The following is an 18,201-nucleotide window of genomic DNA, read 5'->3' as shown; positions in this document are numbered from 1 at the left end:
TGGACTTCCAGCTCTATTACAAAGCTGTCATCATCAAGACAGTATGGTACTGGCACAAAAACAGACACATAGATCAATGGAACAGAAGAGAGAGCCCAGAAATGGACCCTCAACTCTATGGTCAACTAATCTTCGACAAAGCAGGAAAGAATGTCCAATGGAAAAAGGACAGTCTCTTCAACAAATGGTGTTGGGAAAATTGGACAGCTACATGCAGAAGAATGAAACTGGACCATTTCCTTCCACCACACACAAAAATAGACTCAAAATGGTTGAAAGACCTAAATGTGAGACAGGAGTCCATCAAAATCCTAAAAGAGAACACAGGCAGCAACCTCTTCGACCTCTGTTGCAGCAACTTCTTCCTAGAAACATCGCCAAAGGCAAGGGAAGCAAGGGCAAAAATGAACTATTGGGATTTCATCAAGATAAAAAGCTTTTGCAGAGCAAAAGAAACAGTCAACAAAATCAAAAGACAACCGACAGAATGGGAGAAGATATTTGCAAATGACATATCAGATCAAGGGCTAGTATCCAAAATCTATAAAGAACTTATCAAACTCAACACCCAAAGAACAAAAAATCCAATCAAGAAATGGGCAGAAGACATGAACAGACATTTTTCCAAAGAAGACATCCAAATGGCCAACAGACACATGAAAAAGTGCTCAACATCGCTCAGCATCAGGGAAATCCAAATCAAAACCTCAATGAGATACCACCTCACACCAGTCAGAATGGCTAAAATTAACAAGTCAGGAAGCAACAGATGTTGGCGGGGATGCGAAGAAAGGGGAACCCTCCTACACTGTTGGTGGGAATGCAAGCTGGTGAAGCCACTCTGGAAAACAGTATGGAGGTTCCTCAAAAAGTTGAAAATAGAGCTACCGTATGACCCAGCAATTGCACTACTGGGTATTTACCCCGAAGATACAAATGTAGTGATCTGAAGGAGTATGCGCACCCCAATGTTTATAGCAGCAATGTCCACAATAGCCAAACTATGGAAAGAGCCAAGATGTCCATCGACAGATGAAAAGATAAAGAAGATGTGGTATATATATACAATGGAATATTATGCAGCCATCAAAAGGAATGAAATCGTGCCATTTGCAATGACATGTATGGAACTGGAGGGTATCATGCTGAGCGAAATAAGTCAATCAGAGAAAGACATGTATCATATGCTCTCACTAATATGAGGAATTCTTAATCTCAGGAAACAAACTGAGGGTTGCTGGAGTGGTGGGGGGTGGGTGGGATGGGGTGGCTGGGTGATGGACATTGGGGATGGTATGTGCTATGGTGAGTGCTGCGAATTGTGTAAGACTGTGAATCACAGACCTGTACCTCTGAAACAAATAATGCATTATATCTTAAAAAAAAAAAAATGAAGAAGATAGCAGGAAGGGAAGAATGAAGGGGGGGAAATCGGAGCAGGAGACGAACCATGAGAGACTATGGACTCTTAGAAACAAACTGAGGGTTCTAGAGAGGAGGGGGGTGGGGGGATGGGTTAGCCTGGTGATGGGTATTAAAGAGGGCACATACTGCATGGAGCACTGGGTGTTATATGCAAACAATGAATCGTGGAACACTACGTCAAAAACTAATGATATATGGTGATTAACGTAACATAATAAAAAAAAGACATCATCAGAATACATTTAACTCCAATAGAAAAAGAAGAAAACAAATAAAACAAACCAAAACAAACAAACAAAAAACCCTCTTTCAAGGAAAGCAATATGATCCAGAATCAAATTATTTCTATAGTTTCTCATATGCAAAATCTAAATATTTAAAAAATAAAAATCTATTAAACAAAGAAGTGGAAAGGATCAACAAGGAAAATAGCAGACATCAGAAATGAACTTATGGGAAATAAAATATTGGAGTTATCATACATAAAGCAAAAATAACTGTGTCTAATCTTTTTTAAAAAATATATGGCAAGATTAATAATTCAGCAGATAACCAAAATATCAAATAAAAGTTCTACCACAGAAAACTTCAAAAACAAAATAAGAACTCAAGAGACGGGTTCAACTGTAGACTAGATATAGCCAAAGAGAGGACTAAACTAGAAGATAGGTCAGTAGTAAATATCCAGGCTGAAGCACAAGAAAAAGAGTAATACACATGTAACTGAAGCCTAACAAAGAGAAGATTTGAAAATAAATGGCCAAGAAATTTTCTAAACAAAAAAGACATCAAGCCACAGATTCAAAAAGTACTTTATACTCCAAGAAGGACAAATACAAAGAAAGCAACACTTAAACATTTCATAATATAACTGGAAAAAAACAAAACAAAGAGAAAAGCTTAAAAGCAGCCAAAGGAAAAAAAGGACACATTAATTTCAAAAGAGCAAAAATAATACTGACAGGTGGCTTCTCAATAGAAATAATGACACCAGAGGATAATTCAATGCCATCTTCAAAACTGCCAACCTTAAACTTTATAACCAGGGATAGTATCCTATAAGAATGGAGTAAAAACAAAGGCATTTTCTCATAAATGAATTTGTCACCGGTAAATCTGGGCTGAAATAAATAGGACAGTATTTCTTAGGATGGAAGATAGAAATCTATCAGAAATGGAAACACAGAGGTGCAAGAAGTAAGAAAGAGCAATAGAGGGGTGCCTGACTGATTCAGTTGGTAAAGCACGCAACTCTTGATTTCAAGAGTTGTGAGTTCAAGCCCCATGTTGGGTGTAGAGATTACTTAGAAACAAAATCTTTTAAAAAAAGGCAATAAAAGGGATAAATATGTAAGTAATGAATATTGATGGCATAAAACAATAATCAGTTTGTAGAGTTTGAAATATTTGTTAAATAGAAATAAATGACACAATAACTAATAAACATAGAAAGGGTAAAGTTTTCTAAATACCTTATATTGTCCAGGAAATGGTAAAAGTACACACTTAAATTAGTCATGCATTCTGGGATTAGAGCCCTATTCTGAAATGCAACCCAGTTGTAAACTCCTCCCAGGGCAGTTCCCTGGAGCTGCTTTCAGCAACCCTCACATTCTTTGGGCAGACCCACCTGTGGTACAACTCAGAAATCCACCAGACACTGAGAGCATGTGCTGCCAGAAAGCTCCACCACCAGGTCCTGAGTTCTCCAGATGCAACTCTTTAGGAAAGGACGAGTCCCCAAATTCAGATTAGAGTTAGCTTGGGCATAGGTGATTCGGAATGCTGATTTTCCTAGAAGAGGCTCTCTATTTGGTCAGTTTTTCTCATCCTTTCCCCATTTCACCCTCAGTTCCTTCTCCCCACTCTTTCCTCACGGGAGTTCCTGGCAGACAAGTGCCATGACTTCCCTTGAGAATATGGAAGGAAATCTGTATGGAGAGGAGGAAATGAGCCTTCAGTTAGTGTAAGAGAGTGATAGAGGCTCTCTGAGAAAAGGTGATGAATATAGGAGATTTTGAAGCACAAGGTCCAAGTTTTTTGATCTGGGAGGGGTTATACAGGTGTTCACTTTTTAATTTATTAAATATACCCTTAGAGTTCCTGTACTTTTTGTATGTCTATCATATTTGACAATAAAATGCATGTTTAAAAAAGAGTGTAGAGGAGTTTGTTATTTTTTTTATAATAATCTGGACGTGTTAAAAAGGAAGATCTAGAGGAAGAAGACAGTTGACAGAAGTAAGAGATGGGAAAGATACGTGATGGGGCTGGAGGAAGAGAGGGACAATTAATAAGTAATATTAAAGGGAGCAAGAATTGAAGACTGTCTGTTATTTCAAGCATAAAATCTATGGAGTTCTTTCTTTTAATCCTCAGTCAGCTTTGTGAGGTAAGTGCTATTATTTTCCCCCTTTACAGATGAAGAAAGTAAAGTTCAGAGAAGTTAAGTAAGTGGCTCAAGATCAGACAGCTAAGAAGCAACTAAGCAGAATTTTATTCCATGCCTGACTGTCTGTGAAGGCTGAACTCTTTTCAGTTTATTTCAGGAAGCATAAGGTCTAGAGGGAGAGGTGAGGAAGCACCTGGAGAGAGAGAAGAATCAAACTAGAACTTTAACACAAAGTTGTTTTAACAGGCCAGTGCACCATAGTTTGGACTCCAGGGCATCCCTAGGGCTTCGGATCACTTCAAGTGATAGTGCTCCTGCTCCAAAGGCTCAGCCTTGTTGGAGTCTAGAAACTCTTACCATCATGTGACCACAAGGACATTGCAATAGGTAAGGGATAGAAGAAGCATCAAAGGGGATGAGAACTGCAGTCAGTTGAGAATAATGCTCAACAGGTAAGCAAAGTGAAAGGGGACGGGGGAGATATTAGGAAGCCAAGAAAAACTGTAGAATATAGGGTCAAAAATACAGGTATTAATGGTCAATTAGGTACACGGAAAGAAACCCTTACGTAATTCCTCAAGTAGCAACCATCATCCATTATCAGCTCTTGTGTGCACTTGGATGAGCTGGCTCTTATTAAAGACCAGAGGTGGAGCACAACAGCACAATAGTAACAGTTCTCGTTACTGCCTCTGTATTCAGCCCCGCCCCCCACCCCACCCACTACTATTGATCTCTTGGTTTAATGCTTTTTTTCAGGATTATATTTCCTTTATGTTCCTTGAACCCACCAGGAAGCTTTGAGGAACCCCATCCTTGCACAGTCACAAGGCAATGACCTTACTGGTCACATCTCTCTTCTTGGTCTTGCTCATCTTACTAGCTATTCATTGAGCTGACCAGTTGGTAGTCACGGTAGACTACAGCTGCACTGGCTATTTCATGTTTCTGATCTGACTGATATCCACAGGAATTTCTGATGGCATCCCATGAATTCTTCTTTGGTTGGCAAGTCATCTACTGGTCTGCTTTTAGAACACTGTCTTGTCTCAAGTTTTGAGTAGGCAGGAAGAACTTCCAGAGAACATATCATGACGAAGCTAGCTCCTCTGGAAACCATGGATCCTCTCTTTTATGATTCCATCTTGCTTTTTTCCTTTAAACCTTCTTGTTTGTCAGATCTTCCTGTCAGCAATTGAAGTTATGCCTCTAATCACACCAAAGCCTGTAGGAAATAGATTATAACAGTCAGGAGAACAGTCAGGAGAGCAGTGGTTAAAAGCTTAGGCTCTGGAATCAGATGTTTCTAAATCCTGGCTCCAACTTACTAAGTGTGTGACCTTGAACAAAACACTAATGATAATGAAGGTGGTACTTATCTATCATGTAGTGGGTACTTACTTTGTGGTAGGCATTGTAGCTAAGAACGTTTCACATCATATCTCACTTAACACTAACAACAACTCAGGGGAATCCAATACACACGCACATTGTCAGATGAGGTATCTGAGGCTTTTCAGATTTCACTACACATAAAGTGTATGACTTTGGGCAAGTTACTTAATCTCTTCAAGCCTCACGTACAAAGCTAAAATATCTAATTTCTGTAGCTATTGACATGATTAAAGGAGTTGATACATATAAAGAACTTAGCCTATGGTGAGTCCAATAGTATTCTGCCAATACTATTATTATTACCCTTCACACTACCATATGTAAAACATTTATATATGTATGAAGAAACCAAAAAAGTTAACTGGCCAATTATATCCAAGAGATACAACCAAATTGAATTGCTCACAGTAAAGTATTCATTTTGGTGAGAGTTGACAATATCCATTTCAATTTGTGCTATGAAAGCAAAATTGAATATATAAACATATGGGTTGAGGCATCTGGTTAAAGATAAGCAAATAATCTAGGATCACTTCTCAGATACCAGAAATGTCCCTGGCTCACCAGTGATACTTAGGCAGACAGATGTGCCTTCCCACCTGCTTCCTCACCCTTACCTCCACACCCAACTATTTGAGGAAATTCTAGGTGCCATAGCCCTCAGCCCACTTTATAGCCTATACCATGTTATATCAAGCAACTCAAGCTCAGCTTTCCCATTGAAGACCATGCGAATGTAGCCTTGCTTAGTGATGCCTTTTGTTTATCACGCTGGACATCTATGGCCTCGTGACTCCAGAGTGAAGAATCACTGTAGTCACTATTCATTTCCATCTATCATGACACTTCAAAGAGATGTCCTTCACAATGACACCATCCTATTCTAATGCTTTACACAGTGTATTCTTTTGACTTATTAATAACTTGACTGATGATGATAAAAGATGTCCTGAAATTTAGCTTGCCTGTCTATGGTCCCACATTCTGGTAATTCCAATGATATCCAGATGTTTTTCTGCCCTTTCCACCTCCAAACACTCACAAGGGAAAACCAAAACATTCTTTATTTTATCTTTTGCTGTTGATAGTGTGTTATTTACAGAAAAGATGATTAGTTCCAGGTTTTCATGTGGTTTCTGTTTCCAAACTCTTAAATTTGTCATAAAAAAAAAAACAACACTAAATAATATTGACCAGTACACATGCCTAAAATAGCTTTCTCCACCTATAAATGACAAAAGTAAATTAAAGCCCTCTGACCTTTCTTGTGATATGGACATGAAATATATAGTTTTAATAATAAAATTTAAAAATAATTAAAGACTTCTTCTGACCAGGACCAGGAAAGGCTGGATTCACCTTTCTGCCTGAAACTACCAAGAAAATAAAATACGCAAAACATAGGTTTTCAAGATTCTGAACACCAGGCAACAAAGAACAGTAATTTCTGAGAAATGAGAAACACATGAGGTAAGCTTTATCACTGTCCCAGCTTACTACTTGAAAGAGTTTCCAGGCCGTTTCTCAGGAAGAGGGAACCCAAACAAATTCTGTTGGTTACCCTGAGTAAAGAAGAAGAAGCTGGTATTCTAGAGAGACCAAGGTGATGCGAGTTGGCAAGATAAAGTACCAGGCAGGAAAAAAGCACAGATGGAGAATTGTGTGATTTGCAGAGGGTCCCCCTAGAGTCTCCAGATGCTTGTCAGCATACACTTTTGAGGCCAGGGAACTCACTGCCTAAAAGGATTAGAGGGAACAATTACCAGGGTTCACACCAGGCCAGGAATAGTGGCCATTTTCATCAGCAAGCCTGGAAAACCTCATCATTTACGGAGTGCTGGGTACAGTTTTCAGAAAGTTTTTGACTGAGTATGAAGAATAATTAGACCTACCCTGAATACTGCGCTGGTCGCCCCTAACAAGTTTTAAGAACAAGTTGAAAGGATTAAACTGCTTCTAAGTAACTTAACAAAACAAAGCTCAAGACTATTTATAAAAAAAAGATATCCAGTACCCAACAAAGTAAAATTTATAACAACCAATAAAAAATGACTAGGAATGCAAAGAAGCAGGAAAATATGAAGAAAAATCAATCAATTAAAATCAATATAGAATTGACACAGATACTGGAATTAGCTGGCAAGGATATTGAAACAATTCTTATAACAGTTTGAATATGCTCAAAAAAGTTAAGTAAAGACATGTAATATATGTAAAAGACTCATTAAATTTCTAGACATGAAAATTGCAATGTATGAGATTAAAGATACTGGATGAAATTAACAGCAGATAATTGAGAAAGAAAAAAACTAGTAAACTTGAAGACATAGAATCTATATAAATAGAATCTGAAGCAATAGAATCTACCCAAAGTGAAACACAGAGAGAAAACACAAGGAAAAGGGTGTTCAGGATAGGTCTCATTGGGAAGATGACTTTTAGGCAAAAATTTGAAGAAGAAAGAACATTGCCACGTGGATATCCAGAGGAAGACTACTCCAGGCATTATTGGAAATCATGGGTCTTGAGATAATGATTGTCAAGTAGTTAACACAGTATTTAGCATTCAATAAGCACTCAGAAGATGAAAGTTATCATTGCTGCTACTGTTGTTGTCCTTGTTAAACATTGGCAGTCTGGGGCAAAGAAGGGGAAGGGAACTCATGTATATAAGGGCTTCCTTTTTCCAGGTGCTCCTCTAGGCATTTTCATATATATATTATCTCATGGAATCCTCACAACAACCCTGTAATATGGGTAATTCCATTTTATAAATAACAGAGCAGAGCCTTTGAAGAGTTGAGATATTTGTGCAAGGTCACCAAGAGACCAAGAGAGAAACATGATTGGACCTCAGGATTCTCGGACTTTAAATCTTAGATACTTTGCACTACTCTGCATTGCCCACTGCCACACATGGAATCTGGGGACTTGGGAAAGTTAAATGTCCCAAGCTCCCACACATCTCTGTTTTTCCCAGGAGTCACAAATTCAAATGGAGCTGCCATGATAAGTGATGTGGGAAATGGTGGGAAAATAAAATAATCTAGAAGTTATGAAAAAACAGTATAGCAGTATGGAAATTCCTCAAAAAATTGATCATTAGATTACAATATGATCCAGCAACTCTACCTCTGGGTATACACTCAAAAGAAGAGAAAGAAGGGACTCAAATAGAGGTTTGTACAGCCATGTTCATAACCGCATTATTCACAATAACCAAAAGGTAAAAGCAACCCAAGTGTCCATTGATGAATGGATAAACAAAATGTGGTATAGACATGCAACGCAATATTATTCAGCCTTAAAAAGGAATTGAATTTGACACAAGCTACAACATGGACGAACCCTAAAGACATGCTAAATGAAATAAGCCAGCCACAAAGGAAAAAAATTATGATTCCTCTTATATGAGGTTCTTAGAATAATCAAATTCATAGAAAGAAGTAAAATGGTGGTTGCTAGGGGTTGGTGGAAGGAAGAAAGGGGAATAGTGTTTAATGGATAAAGAGTTGTGGATGGGGAATATGAAAAAGTTCTGGAGATGGATGGTGGTGATGGTTGCCCAACAATGTGAATGTACTTAATGATACAGTATTGTACATTTAAAATGGTTAAAATGGTGAATGTTATGTTGTATATACTTACCAGAATAAACACATACATATTCGAAAACCCAGTAGCCTATTATAACATTTGTGTTCACCTTCACAGATCTGCAGGTATGCTAGGGTTTGTATGGAATTCAGCTGGTCTTGGCTCCAGCCAAAGAGAAATCCATTTTTCCTTTCATACTTTTTGGACTAGCAGCTCCCTAGGACATGCTTTTCTTGTGGTGAATGACAAAAGCATAAGGGAATGAGAGTACAAGCACATGATGCCTCTTAAAGCCTTGGCTTTGAGCTGGCCCACTTTCACTTCTGCCAACATTTCACTGGACAAAACAAGTTATATGGCTAAGTCCCACATCAGTGGAGCAGAGAAATATACTTTGGCTACTCTTGGAGAATATATTGCAAAAATCACATGCCAAAAGGTAGGGTTGTAAAAGTATAATATATGGAGGGTAAAGAATTGAGAACAAGAATCCAATCCATACACAGACATAAAAATATATTTATATAGTTTTACATAAAAGACATCATGCATGGCTAGTTCATTACTGATAAGTCACAGAATTGGAAAAACCTGGTTTCTAGTTTTAAAATTTCCAAACACTATAAAGTTTATTAATAAACTTAGATATAAAAGGAGGAATAAAACTTATAGCTTCTTTGACTTTTGGTAAAAATCTGAATTTTCTTTCATTTGCTATTTTGTACTTATGAGTTTCCCCAGAGACCAACAATACTCATGAATCAAAATAAACAGCAATACAAGTAACCTTGAAAGTCAATAAGAAACACTAGGAATGGGTGGTTTTAACTTTCCAGAACTCACAAAGATACATTAGCCATTTTGGGAGAGAAATGATTTTTAAACTCCATATGGCCTTAGATGAGATGGGCCATATAGAGAAAATGGGCTGTATTTTCAAAAGATTATAAAACTACAATGCTCCATCCCAAGTGAAAGGACTAATCTTAAAAAAGAAAGAAAGAAAGAAAAAGGAAGAGTAGGAAAGGAGGTAGAAACACGATATTTTCTGTTTAAGGAGGGGACTTTTATAAAATGCTTCCATTTGCCCAAGGTCAGAAACAAAGAGAATCTCAGATCTAGTATATTCAAACCAAGCAAGATCTTCTTCAGGCCTGAAATATCTATTTTCCACTTAGATTATCAGACAGCAGGAGTTGGAAAAATAAATCTGTGTCATCAGATGACCATGTCCCTATTAAAATACATTGTACTGTATTGATAAAATGAAGTTCCAGATTGGGATCTGCTACAGGCCTGACCTTTACCCTGAGGGGTATTTTTGGTAGTGATATAATTTCACAACAGTGGTGGTGCAACCCTTTATCTTCTCAATGCTTTGGACACAAAGACCATGGGATTAATTATATACTGTGAACAACAATTCATGAATATTTAACACACTCATCTATACTTAATGAATAAATTTGCATTTTGACACTATTATTTAATGTGCTTTAAGGAAATACTGCTCATTACCTTTCAATTTTGTAGATTAGTTGAATGTAATCAGAATGATAAGGCAGGAGAGATACAGTATTATTTAAATAACATTGTTTTTTATGACTGCTTCTGCTTCCAAGGGTTCCCCCCACCCTTTTCTTTTAAGCAAGTGGGTTTATTTTATTCTATTCTGGTTGTTTTGTCTTAATCATTTTGCCTCCATGCTCCTTGCAGAAGGGAATTTCTTTAGATTCATGGAAAAACAATGCAAATTAAATAATCAGTGTTTTGCTTCCCTCTGTGTGTTTTGTCGTAGGGCATTCTCTCACACAAAATGTCCCCATGCAATTGGCAGTAATTGTGTCCTGGGTGGGCGGGCTCAGCGAGGTGGCCACAACCTGCACAGCTCGCAGAGGGAGCTGCGCAACCCGTGGCCAAGAGCGGAGGTCTGCAGCAGACCTAGGAAAAGTAAAACCCCAAGGAATCGGGGCTGAGAAAAACTGGCCAACTGGAGAGGATGCTGTCCGAGATAAGCTATCCTGTTTGTTTTTAATCTTTGGCTCATGGTGAGGGGCTTTTTCTCATAAGCAATGGATCTTCTGTTTGCAAGGTGGGTACCTAACCTACATATCCACTTTCGGGAGTTTGGGTGTGAGAACGGACCCCTAGCAATCCCATCTGCATGAATGGTCCATGCGAAAGGGACATTCTAAAAGGAAAGAGACTTTGAGGCCAACAGCCAGGCTCTTGGGAATCAGACTTAAGACTGCCCAACTAAGATGAAGGAAAAAGTGGACGAGAATAGGAGGAACAGAAAAAAAATCCAGATGCCAGACACTGAGCTAATGCTTACATATATAATTGCTTTTAATCTTTACCTTATGAGATCACTGTCATTGCTGCACCACCACCACCATCATCATCTTCACCACTCTATGAAAATGAAACTGAAAATTAGTTCACCACATCAAAACACAGGAAAGAGAAAGAAAGAAAAGAAAGAAAGAAAGAAAGAAAGAAAGAAAAGAAAGAAAGAAAGAAAAAGAAAACCCCCAAACCAAAAAACAACAACAAAACCCCCTAGGATTTGAATCCAGGTCTGTTGGAACCTAAAATTCATGACTTCCACAGTTCTCAACTAATTGGGGTTTTAAAAGGCTTTGCTATCAAACAAATCAAATTCAGGGTTCAGTTGAAATATGGCTTCCTCAAGGAAACCTTCCTTGCTCCCCAGTCCTTGTTGGGTTCTCTGTTAGTTACAGTGTGTGATTTTATATATATATATATGATATTTATATTCCTCCCCTTGCCTCCACACACTTGACTGTAACTCCAAGAAGGCAAGGACTCCTGTTCACTCACCATTCTAGCCCTAGCGCCTAGCAGAGTACCTGGCACAATGTAGCTATTCTCTATTTGTGTGTTACCGGTGTGTGTTTTTCTGTGCGTGCACACGTGCACCTGCGTTTCCTCATCTATAAAAATGTAGTGAAAAATACTTATGGTGAGAATTACATGAGCTAATTTATATAAGGTGACTATTACAGAACCTGAAAAATAGAATTATTTTTTTGCTGCTGGATTGTGTTTCTTTACCTGAGACACTATGGTGAAACTGAGTTATGTGAAATCCTGGAAGTTCTCTGGATATCACTTAAAAAATTAAGGACATTAGGAGAAGGAAGGGAAAAATGAAGGGGGTGAAATCGGAGGGAGAGATGAACCATGAGAGACTATGGACTCTGAGAAACAAACAGGGCTCTAGAGGGGAGGGGGGTGGGGGGATAGGTTAGCCCAGTGATGGGTATTAAGGAGGGCACGTACTGCATGGAGCACTGGGTGTTATACGAAAACAATGGATCGTGGATCACCACATCAAAAACTAATGATGTATTGTATGGTGACTAACATAATAATAAAAAAAAAAAGACAATAAGAAGAAGTTAATTAAAATAATGAAATGCTCTGTAAAAAAAAAATTAACGTTCACTAATAACCCATTTGAAAAGCAAATGCATTACAAAAGCCCCTCCCAAATCGATGAGGTCACATTCTGAGCTAGGGAGGGGACTACCACGGGAGGGCTGCACCCCTGGCAGAACCAGCCACTCAGGATGTGGACTTCACACCCTCATTGGTACGCTCTATGATCCAGCATGGGCTCGAGTGGGAAAAAGCCTCTTAACATGCACCTCTAAGGGGGGCGCCTGGGTGGCTCAGTCGTTAAGCCTCTGCCTTCAGCTCAGGTCATGATCCCAGGGTCCTGGAATCGAGCCCCGCATCGGGCTCCCTGCTCCGCGGGAAGCCTGCTTCTCCCTCTCCCACTCCCCCTGCTGTGTTCCTTCTCTCGCTGTGTTTCTCTCTGTCAAATAAATAAATAAAAATCTAAAAAAAAAAAAATGCATCTATAAGGGTTTGACAGGATTATTCCTTAACATTCTTCTCCCTTTCTCCCCCCAAGTTCAGAACCAAAAAAGAGACCAAGTTTAGAATCAATAAAGAGAGAGGCCCAAAAGTCAGAGAGATTATTGATGAGAGCCGATACTGGAGCCCGGTGATTGAGATCTACTGATAGCAGGCCTGGTAATACTTTGTCCTGATATAAGCAGACTTGCCCACCCACAATCAGTGGATGTGCCAAACAACCACAGGCTTGCGCTGGAGGCGAAGAGCAAAGCAGAACATAATTTATACTTTCTGTCAACTGCTCTCTCCAAAGACCCCAGGGAGAGGAAGAAACTGAACATTGTGAACTCGGTGTCCCCAAACGCATCAATTAATTGAGGTTTTTCACATGGAAACATGAAGCTGGAAAACTGAACTTCTCCCCAGATATTTCCTAACCTAAAGGTTTGATCGGGGGCTTGATTATTTTCTTGAAGGAAGAAACCACCCTTTATTAAGCACCAGCAGGCTGTTTAGATCTTGCCCCCAGAAGACTCTGAAGTCAGTCAGAATGTTACAGGACAGGACCATACAAGGTCATTCTAGACTCAAGGCTGAAAATTCACTCTGCCACTTGATTCCCCCACCTAAACCATGTCCAGTCACAATGTCTGATTTAGTCCCTTAGTGGTTCTGCAGTGAGATTACATGATAACCTGAAGACTCTCCAGTAACAAAAAGAATGCAACATATTTGAACTTGAGCCATCCTCCCTTATGAAATTCCCAAGGAGAAATCAGAGTTCAAAGATTAAAGTCTAAAGAATTATGGGCTGTGCTGATCACTAAAGACTCCTCTCCACTGGGCCCCTGAAAACAATGAACACTCAGGCAAAGAGCAGATCATGTACTTTCTGAGGGCAGCCAGCTCCCAAAGGGGGGGGGGGAGCACTAAATCGTACCTGTCTTGTTCTCTCTCCCCACCTTACCAACCAGTGATACTCTAGCAGAGGACCCCAAGAAAGGCAGCTCAGACAAGTATCCCCTCCCCCACACATACACACTTTCCCAGAAGTGTTGCAGCCAGACTGCTATTTTACAAATAGACAAGAGAGAAGACAATTTCATGATCCACATGGAATTTTGCCTGTATCCCCCTTCCACTTCTTGCTGGGATTCAGAAACTTTACAGCCCACTTAGACCCACCACTACCCAAGGTCAGCTCCCCTCTTCCTGATTTCCTTGTACCCAGGAATTCTTTACCGCAGCTGCCTCTGCATCCTTGTTTTCTGACTGGATTTGGATGCCAATTCATCACCTTCTCCTAATTGCTCAGTCTCAACACCTCCCTACCAGCTTCTATAGACTTTCTGCAAAGATGCTACTTACAATTAGATACTGTGAACTATGCCAAATGTAGTTTCTAAAATTTTATCCAAACCCAAAAATCTTTCAGTGACAGGAAGAAACACCAAAATCTGCTTTGACACAAAGAACAATTAACCCTTGAGCAACGTGAGGGTTAAGGGCACTGACCCTCTCTGCAGCCAAAAATCCATGTATACCTTTTGACTCCCCCAAAACTTAACTCCTAATAGCCTACTGTTGACCAGAAGCCTTACAGAGAGCGTAAACAGTTTATTAATACATATTTTGCATGTTATATGTATTATACAATGTACTCATATAATAAGGTAGAGAAAAGAAATTGTTATTAAGAAATCATAAGAGAAAATACATTTATAATACTGTACTATATTTATTTTAAAAATCTGCACATAAATAGACCTGTGCAGTTCAAACTTAACGTTGTTCAAGGCTCAACCTTACTACATTTCCCACTTTAGAATCATTTCTAATGTGATCTATAAACATTTTTGTGGGGCCCCTGGGTGGCTTAGTCAGTTGGGCATCTGCCTGCAGCTCAGATCATGATCCCAGGGTTCTGGGATTGACCCCTGGATCAGGTTCCCTGCTCGGCAGAGAGCCTGCTTCTCCCTTTCCCTCTGCTGCTCCCCTTGCTTGTGCTCTCTCACTCTCGCTCTTTCTCTCAAATAAATAAATGAAATCTTTAAAAAAATTTTTTTGTTTCTCTCTGAACTGACCTCCTTACTGAAAGAAAAAAATAAAAGATTTGGTCATCAGTGCCAAAGGGCACCTTCATACTGGGGCTGTCACTCACTCTCTGTCTCACCTCCTCTAGCAAGCCTTTCTTGGCTCCCCTTGGCCAAATGAGGTGCCTGTCGTTGTGCTCCCACAGTACCCGGTGTATTCCTCAATTATTGCTCTTTCCACTTGGCCTTAAAATGATCTGTTTATGTATCTAGTGGGCATACTGTTTATGGGACTTTTGGAATTTTGAAATGAGGAGTTCTTTAAGGGCAAGAACTACCTCTGCTTTCCCAGCCCCAGTGTGATATCTTGACATATACCACAATGAATGTGTGTAGAGTTCATTAGGTAACTCAACTACAATTTTTTGAAAATCTATCTACATAGAACATTCTGCGGTATAAGGCACTTTATTAATCTTAAAAGAATGATAAAAACAACAGTAACAACACCTTCCATATGGATAGCTCTCAACTGTTCTTACAAAATACTCTCAAAGCTCTTATTTCACCTGGGCATATCAACATCCTTTAAGAATATTAGGGAGAATGGGTACTTTCAAGCCCATTTGACACTTGAGGAAAATGCGGCCATTTGCATCCTGTTAGAAAGTGGCAGAGCCGTGTTCCGAGCCTCCAACTTAAAACCTCTTCCTCGGAAACTGCAAGGCTCATTCCAGAGCTTGCTGAGTTCTGACTGGGGTGCCCCAGGCTCCCATAGTGGTAACTCCACCCTTTACCCCAGAAGAAACTTCTCTATAAAGTCACAGAGTTCTCTGTTTGCACAGACCCAGGTATTCATCTTAAATTCACTACTATGGAAATGCTATTTTTCATCACCATCTATAAGTTTTTAATTAAAAAAAAGTTATTTACTAAAGTGATGAGATATCTTTCTAAGTTTCAATTTCCTTTCCTCACAAACTTCAGATTTCAGTGAATAGCCCTAGACAATCTATCTCTATTTTGATCCTACCCGAAAGAAAATCACATCAGGGAATGCATAACCTTTGATTCAGCCTAAATTACCTTTGGTGCCCATGAGACTAATTTGGCGGGGCGGGGGAGGGGGGAGAAGGGCAATGTTACCCACGTTTATTCCACCAAGTTGGAAAACAAACTGAACTTGGGTAAAAGTGAGACAGATAGCTTTTTCGCTTCTGTTGGCAAGCAAAGCAGTACAATGTGAAGCATCTCTGCAGGTATTGTCCACAGTCCATTTTCCAACTTTATAGGGATTGCAAGGCAATTGCCCTGGAGGTGGCTGGGGCAGAAACAGAACCAACTGCAATGATTGCAAGCTCCAGAACCCTGGATCACTGGCGCAAAGGCGTGCTCTTGAATTCTTAGCTCCAGTGATGGTTTCAGATGGTAACTCTCTTAGGGGTCAGTGAAGAATGGTTTTGAGAGCCTTCTCCTGCCCTCTTCATACCCACTCCACCAGTCCTTCTGACAATTTTGGAAGCAACCAACTCCCCGTCTTAAATCCCTTCTTGCTTTAAATATTTAGAGTGGGTCTGTCTCCTGTATGAATCCCTGACTGACATTAGCCTCAGCTCGAAGACCACATAGCTGTTAACTCTGTCAGCATATAATTCAGTCACTCGTTCTTCTCTGGAATCTCACCTCTCTTCTATTTTTGGACTTGATGCTGAGCACTGTTTACCATCCAGGTTCATTGAGGGCTCTGAAGCAATAATGTTACTCCGATAACCCTCAGTTTACCTTGGTGGAACAAGAACAAGTTCAGAAATGATTCTGCTGACGTCGTACTCAAAGCAAGAATGTGGCGCCCACCATACTAAGCAGCCAGGATGATCTGGAAATTCCTATCCCCAACAAAGATATTTTAAAACCACCCCTTAAAGAATTAACCTTGCAGGGAAGGACTATTCTTCAACAAATGCCTACTCTAAGTTTTAAAAGACTAGGTAATTGTGGTGCTATTCACAAGAGCCAAGAGGTGGAAACAACCCGAGTGTTCACTACAGATGAATGGATAAACAAAATGTAATATATACATACAATGGACTATTATTTGACCATAAAAAAGAATGAAGTTCTGATACATGTTATCATATAGATGACCTTGAAAACATTATGGTACGTGAAATAAACCAGACACAAAAGGACAGATGTTGTATAATCACACTTATATGAAATATCTAGAATAGACAAATTTAGGCAGACAGAAAGTAGATTAAAGGTTACTAGGGACTGACTGGGGTTGGAGGGAGGATGGTGATTTATCACTTGATGGTTACAGAGATTCTGTTTAGGATGATACAATGTTTTGGAAATAGACAGTGGTGTTGGTTATAAAACATTTTTAATGTAATTAATGCCACTGAATTGAATTATACCTTAAGAATGATTAAAATGTCAAATTTTATATTAGATATATTTTACCACCACCAAAACCACGAAAGATGAAGTAAATGGCAATTATGTAAAAGCAGTGTTTAATTCCCTAAAGGTTTCTGATAACAGTTCTGGAGAGTAACGATGATGTAATGCATTTTTCACCAAACACATGGCCTGTACATCTGGAGACCATCTCCAACAGAAGAATTTTGTTAGAGATTTCTTCCATTTTCATGACCAATATTCCACATCCTTGTGCCTCAAACCAGTCTCTGCTTAACTTTGTTTTCCACTGCCTCCCTGGGTCTGCACTTTCTCTTTTGGTCTCCTCTACCCTGCTGGATATTCACATCTTCTCTCCTTGGAAATGACCCTGAACACCTCAAATCTTCTTTCTGATTTCCTTAGTCTGATACCGAGGACCTGAGAAGAGCTAGCATGAGAGAGAAAAGGTATCTTCAAAGGACCTGGGGAAATTGAAAAGGGAATTCCATGTGGGTGATAGATGCATTGCCTTTTACAAGAGGGAGAAGATGTTGCTCATTTACAGGAGGGAGAATATGAGGAGAAATAAGCAGCTAGAGATACTAACAGCCTAAAACTCCAAGCTGTGGTTGCAGGCTCCCACTGCAGCCTCCACGAAGTAATTTCCAGCTTTAATACCTGATTTGACCGTCTCCATACTACACAAGAGCTCTCCTGACATTGGCTCCAAATGTGAGTTCTAAACTGGTCCTGCCGCGCTGAGCAAGGCCAGAACACCACTGGCTCCCAGCTGGAGGCGGCCTGTCTTCTTGTGTCTCCAAGACAAGGTTTTACTTTCAAAGTTTGGAAAACCTGAGCTGAAAGGCTAGACGTGTGTCTCACAAGCAAAAACCAAAGGGGAAAAAAGATGATAGCAGAAGTCAGTATTATCAAGTAGAAATCATGCCACTAAAAAGTTTTCCTAAACTTACAATCTGCACTCCAGAATAGCCTTCAAAAGTGTAGGAGGATAATTCATTCAAACAAAAGAGACTCAGAAAAATACTTTGCCTTAGAAAATGTCTT

The 18,201-nt window shown here is 39.5% G+C and overlaps 1 long non-coding RNA gene across 1 annotated transcript in view; it reads right to left on the bottom strand.

Annotated features, from left to right (window-relative positions):
* Window positions 1-4,558: 4,558 nt before the first annotated feature.
* The window catches only part of LOC116645480, a 174,759-nt gene continuing 161,116 nt past the window's right edge, over window positions 4,559-18,201 (bottom strand). Inside the window, exon 3 of the long non-coding RNA XR_004301960.1 lies at window positions 4,559-5,042. This is a non-coding gene — a long non-coding RNA (uncharacterized LOC116645480). The remainder of the gene's footprint in view (window positions 5,043-18,201) is intronic.

This window comes from Phoca vitulina, unplaced genomic scaffold (genome assembly GCF_004348235.1).
Source record: "Phoca vitulina isolate PV1807 unplaced genomic scaffold, GSC_HSeal_1.0 scaffold2, whole genome shotgun sequence".
NCBI classification, from domain to species: Eukaryota; Metazoa; Chordata; class Mammalia; order Carnivora; family Phocidae; genus Phoca; species Phoca vitulina.
This window is presented reverse-complemented; position numbering and strand designations above follow the sequence as displayed.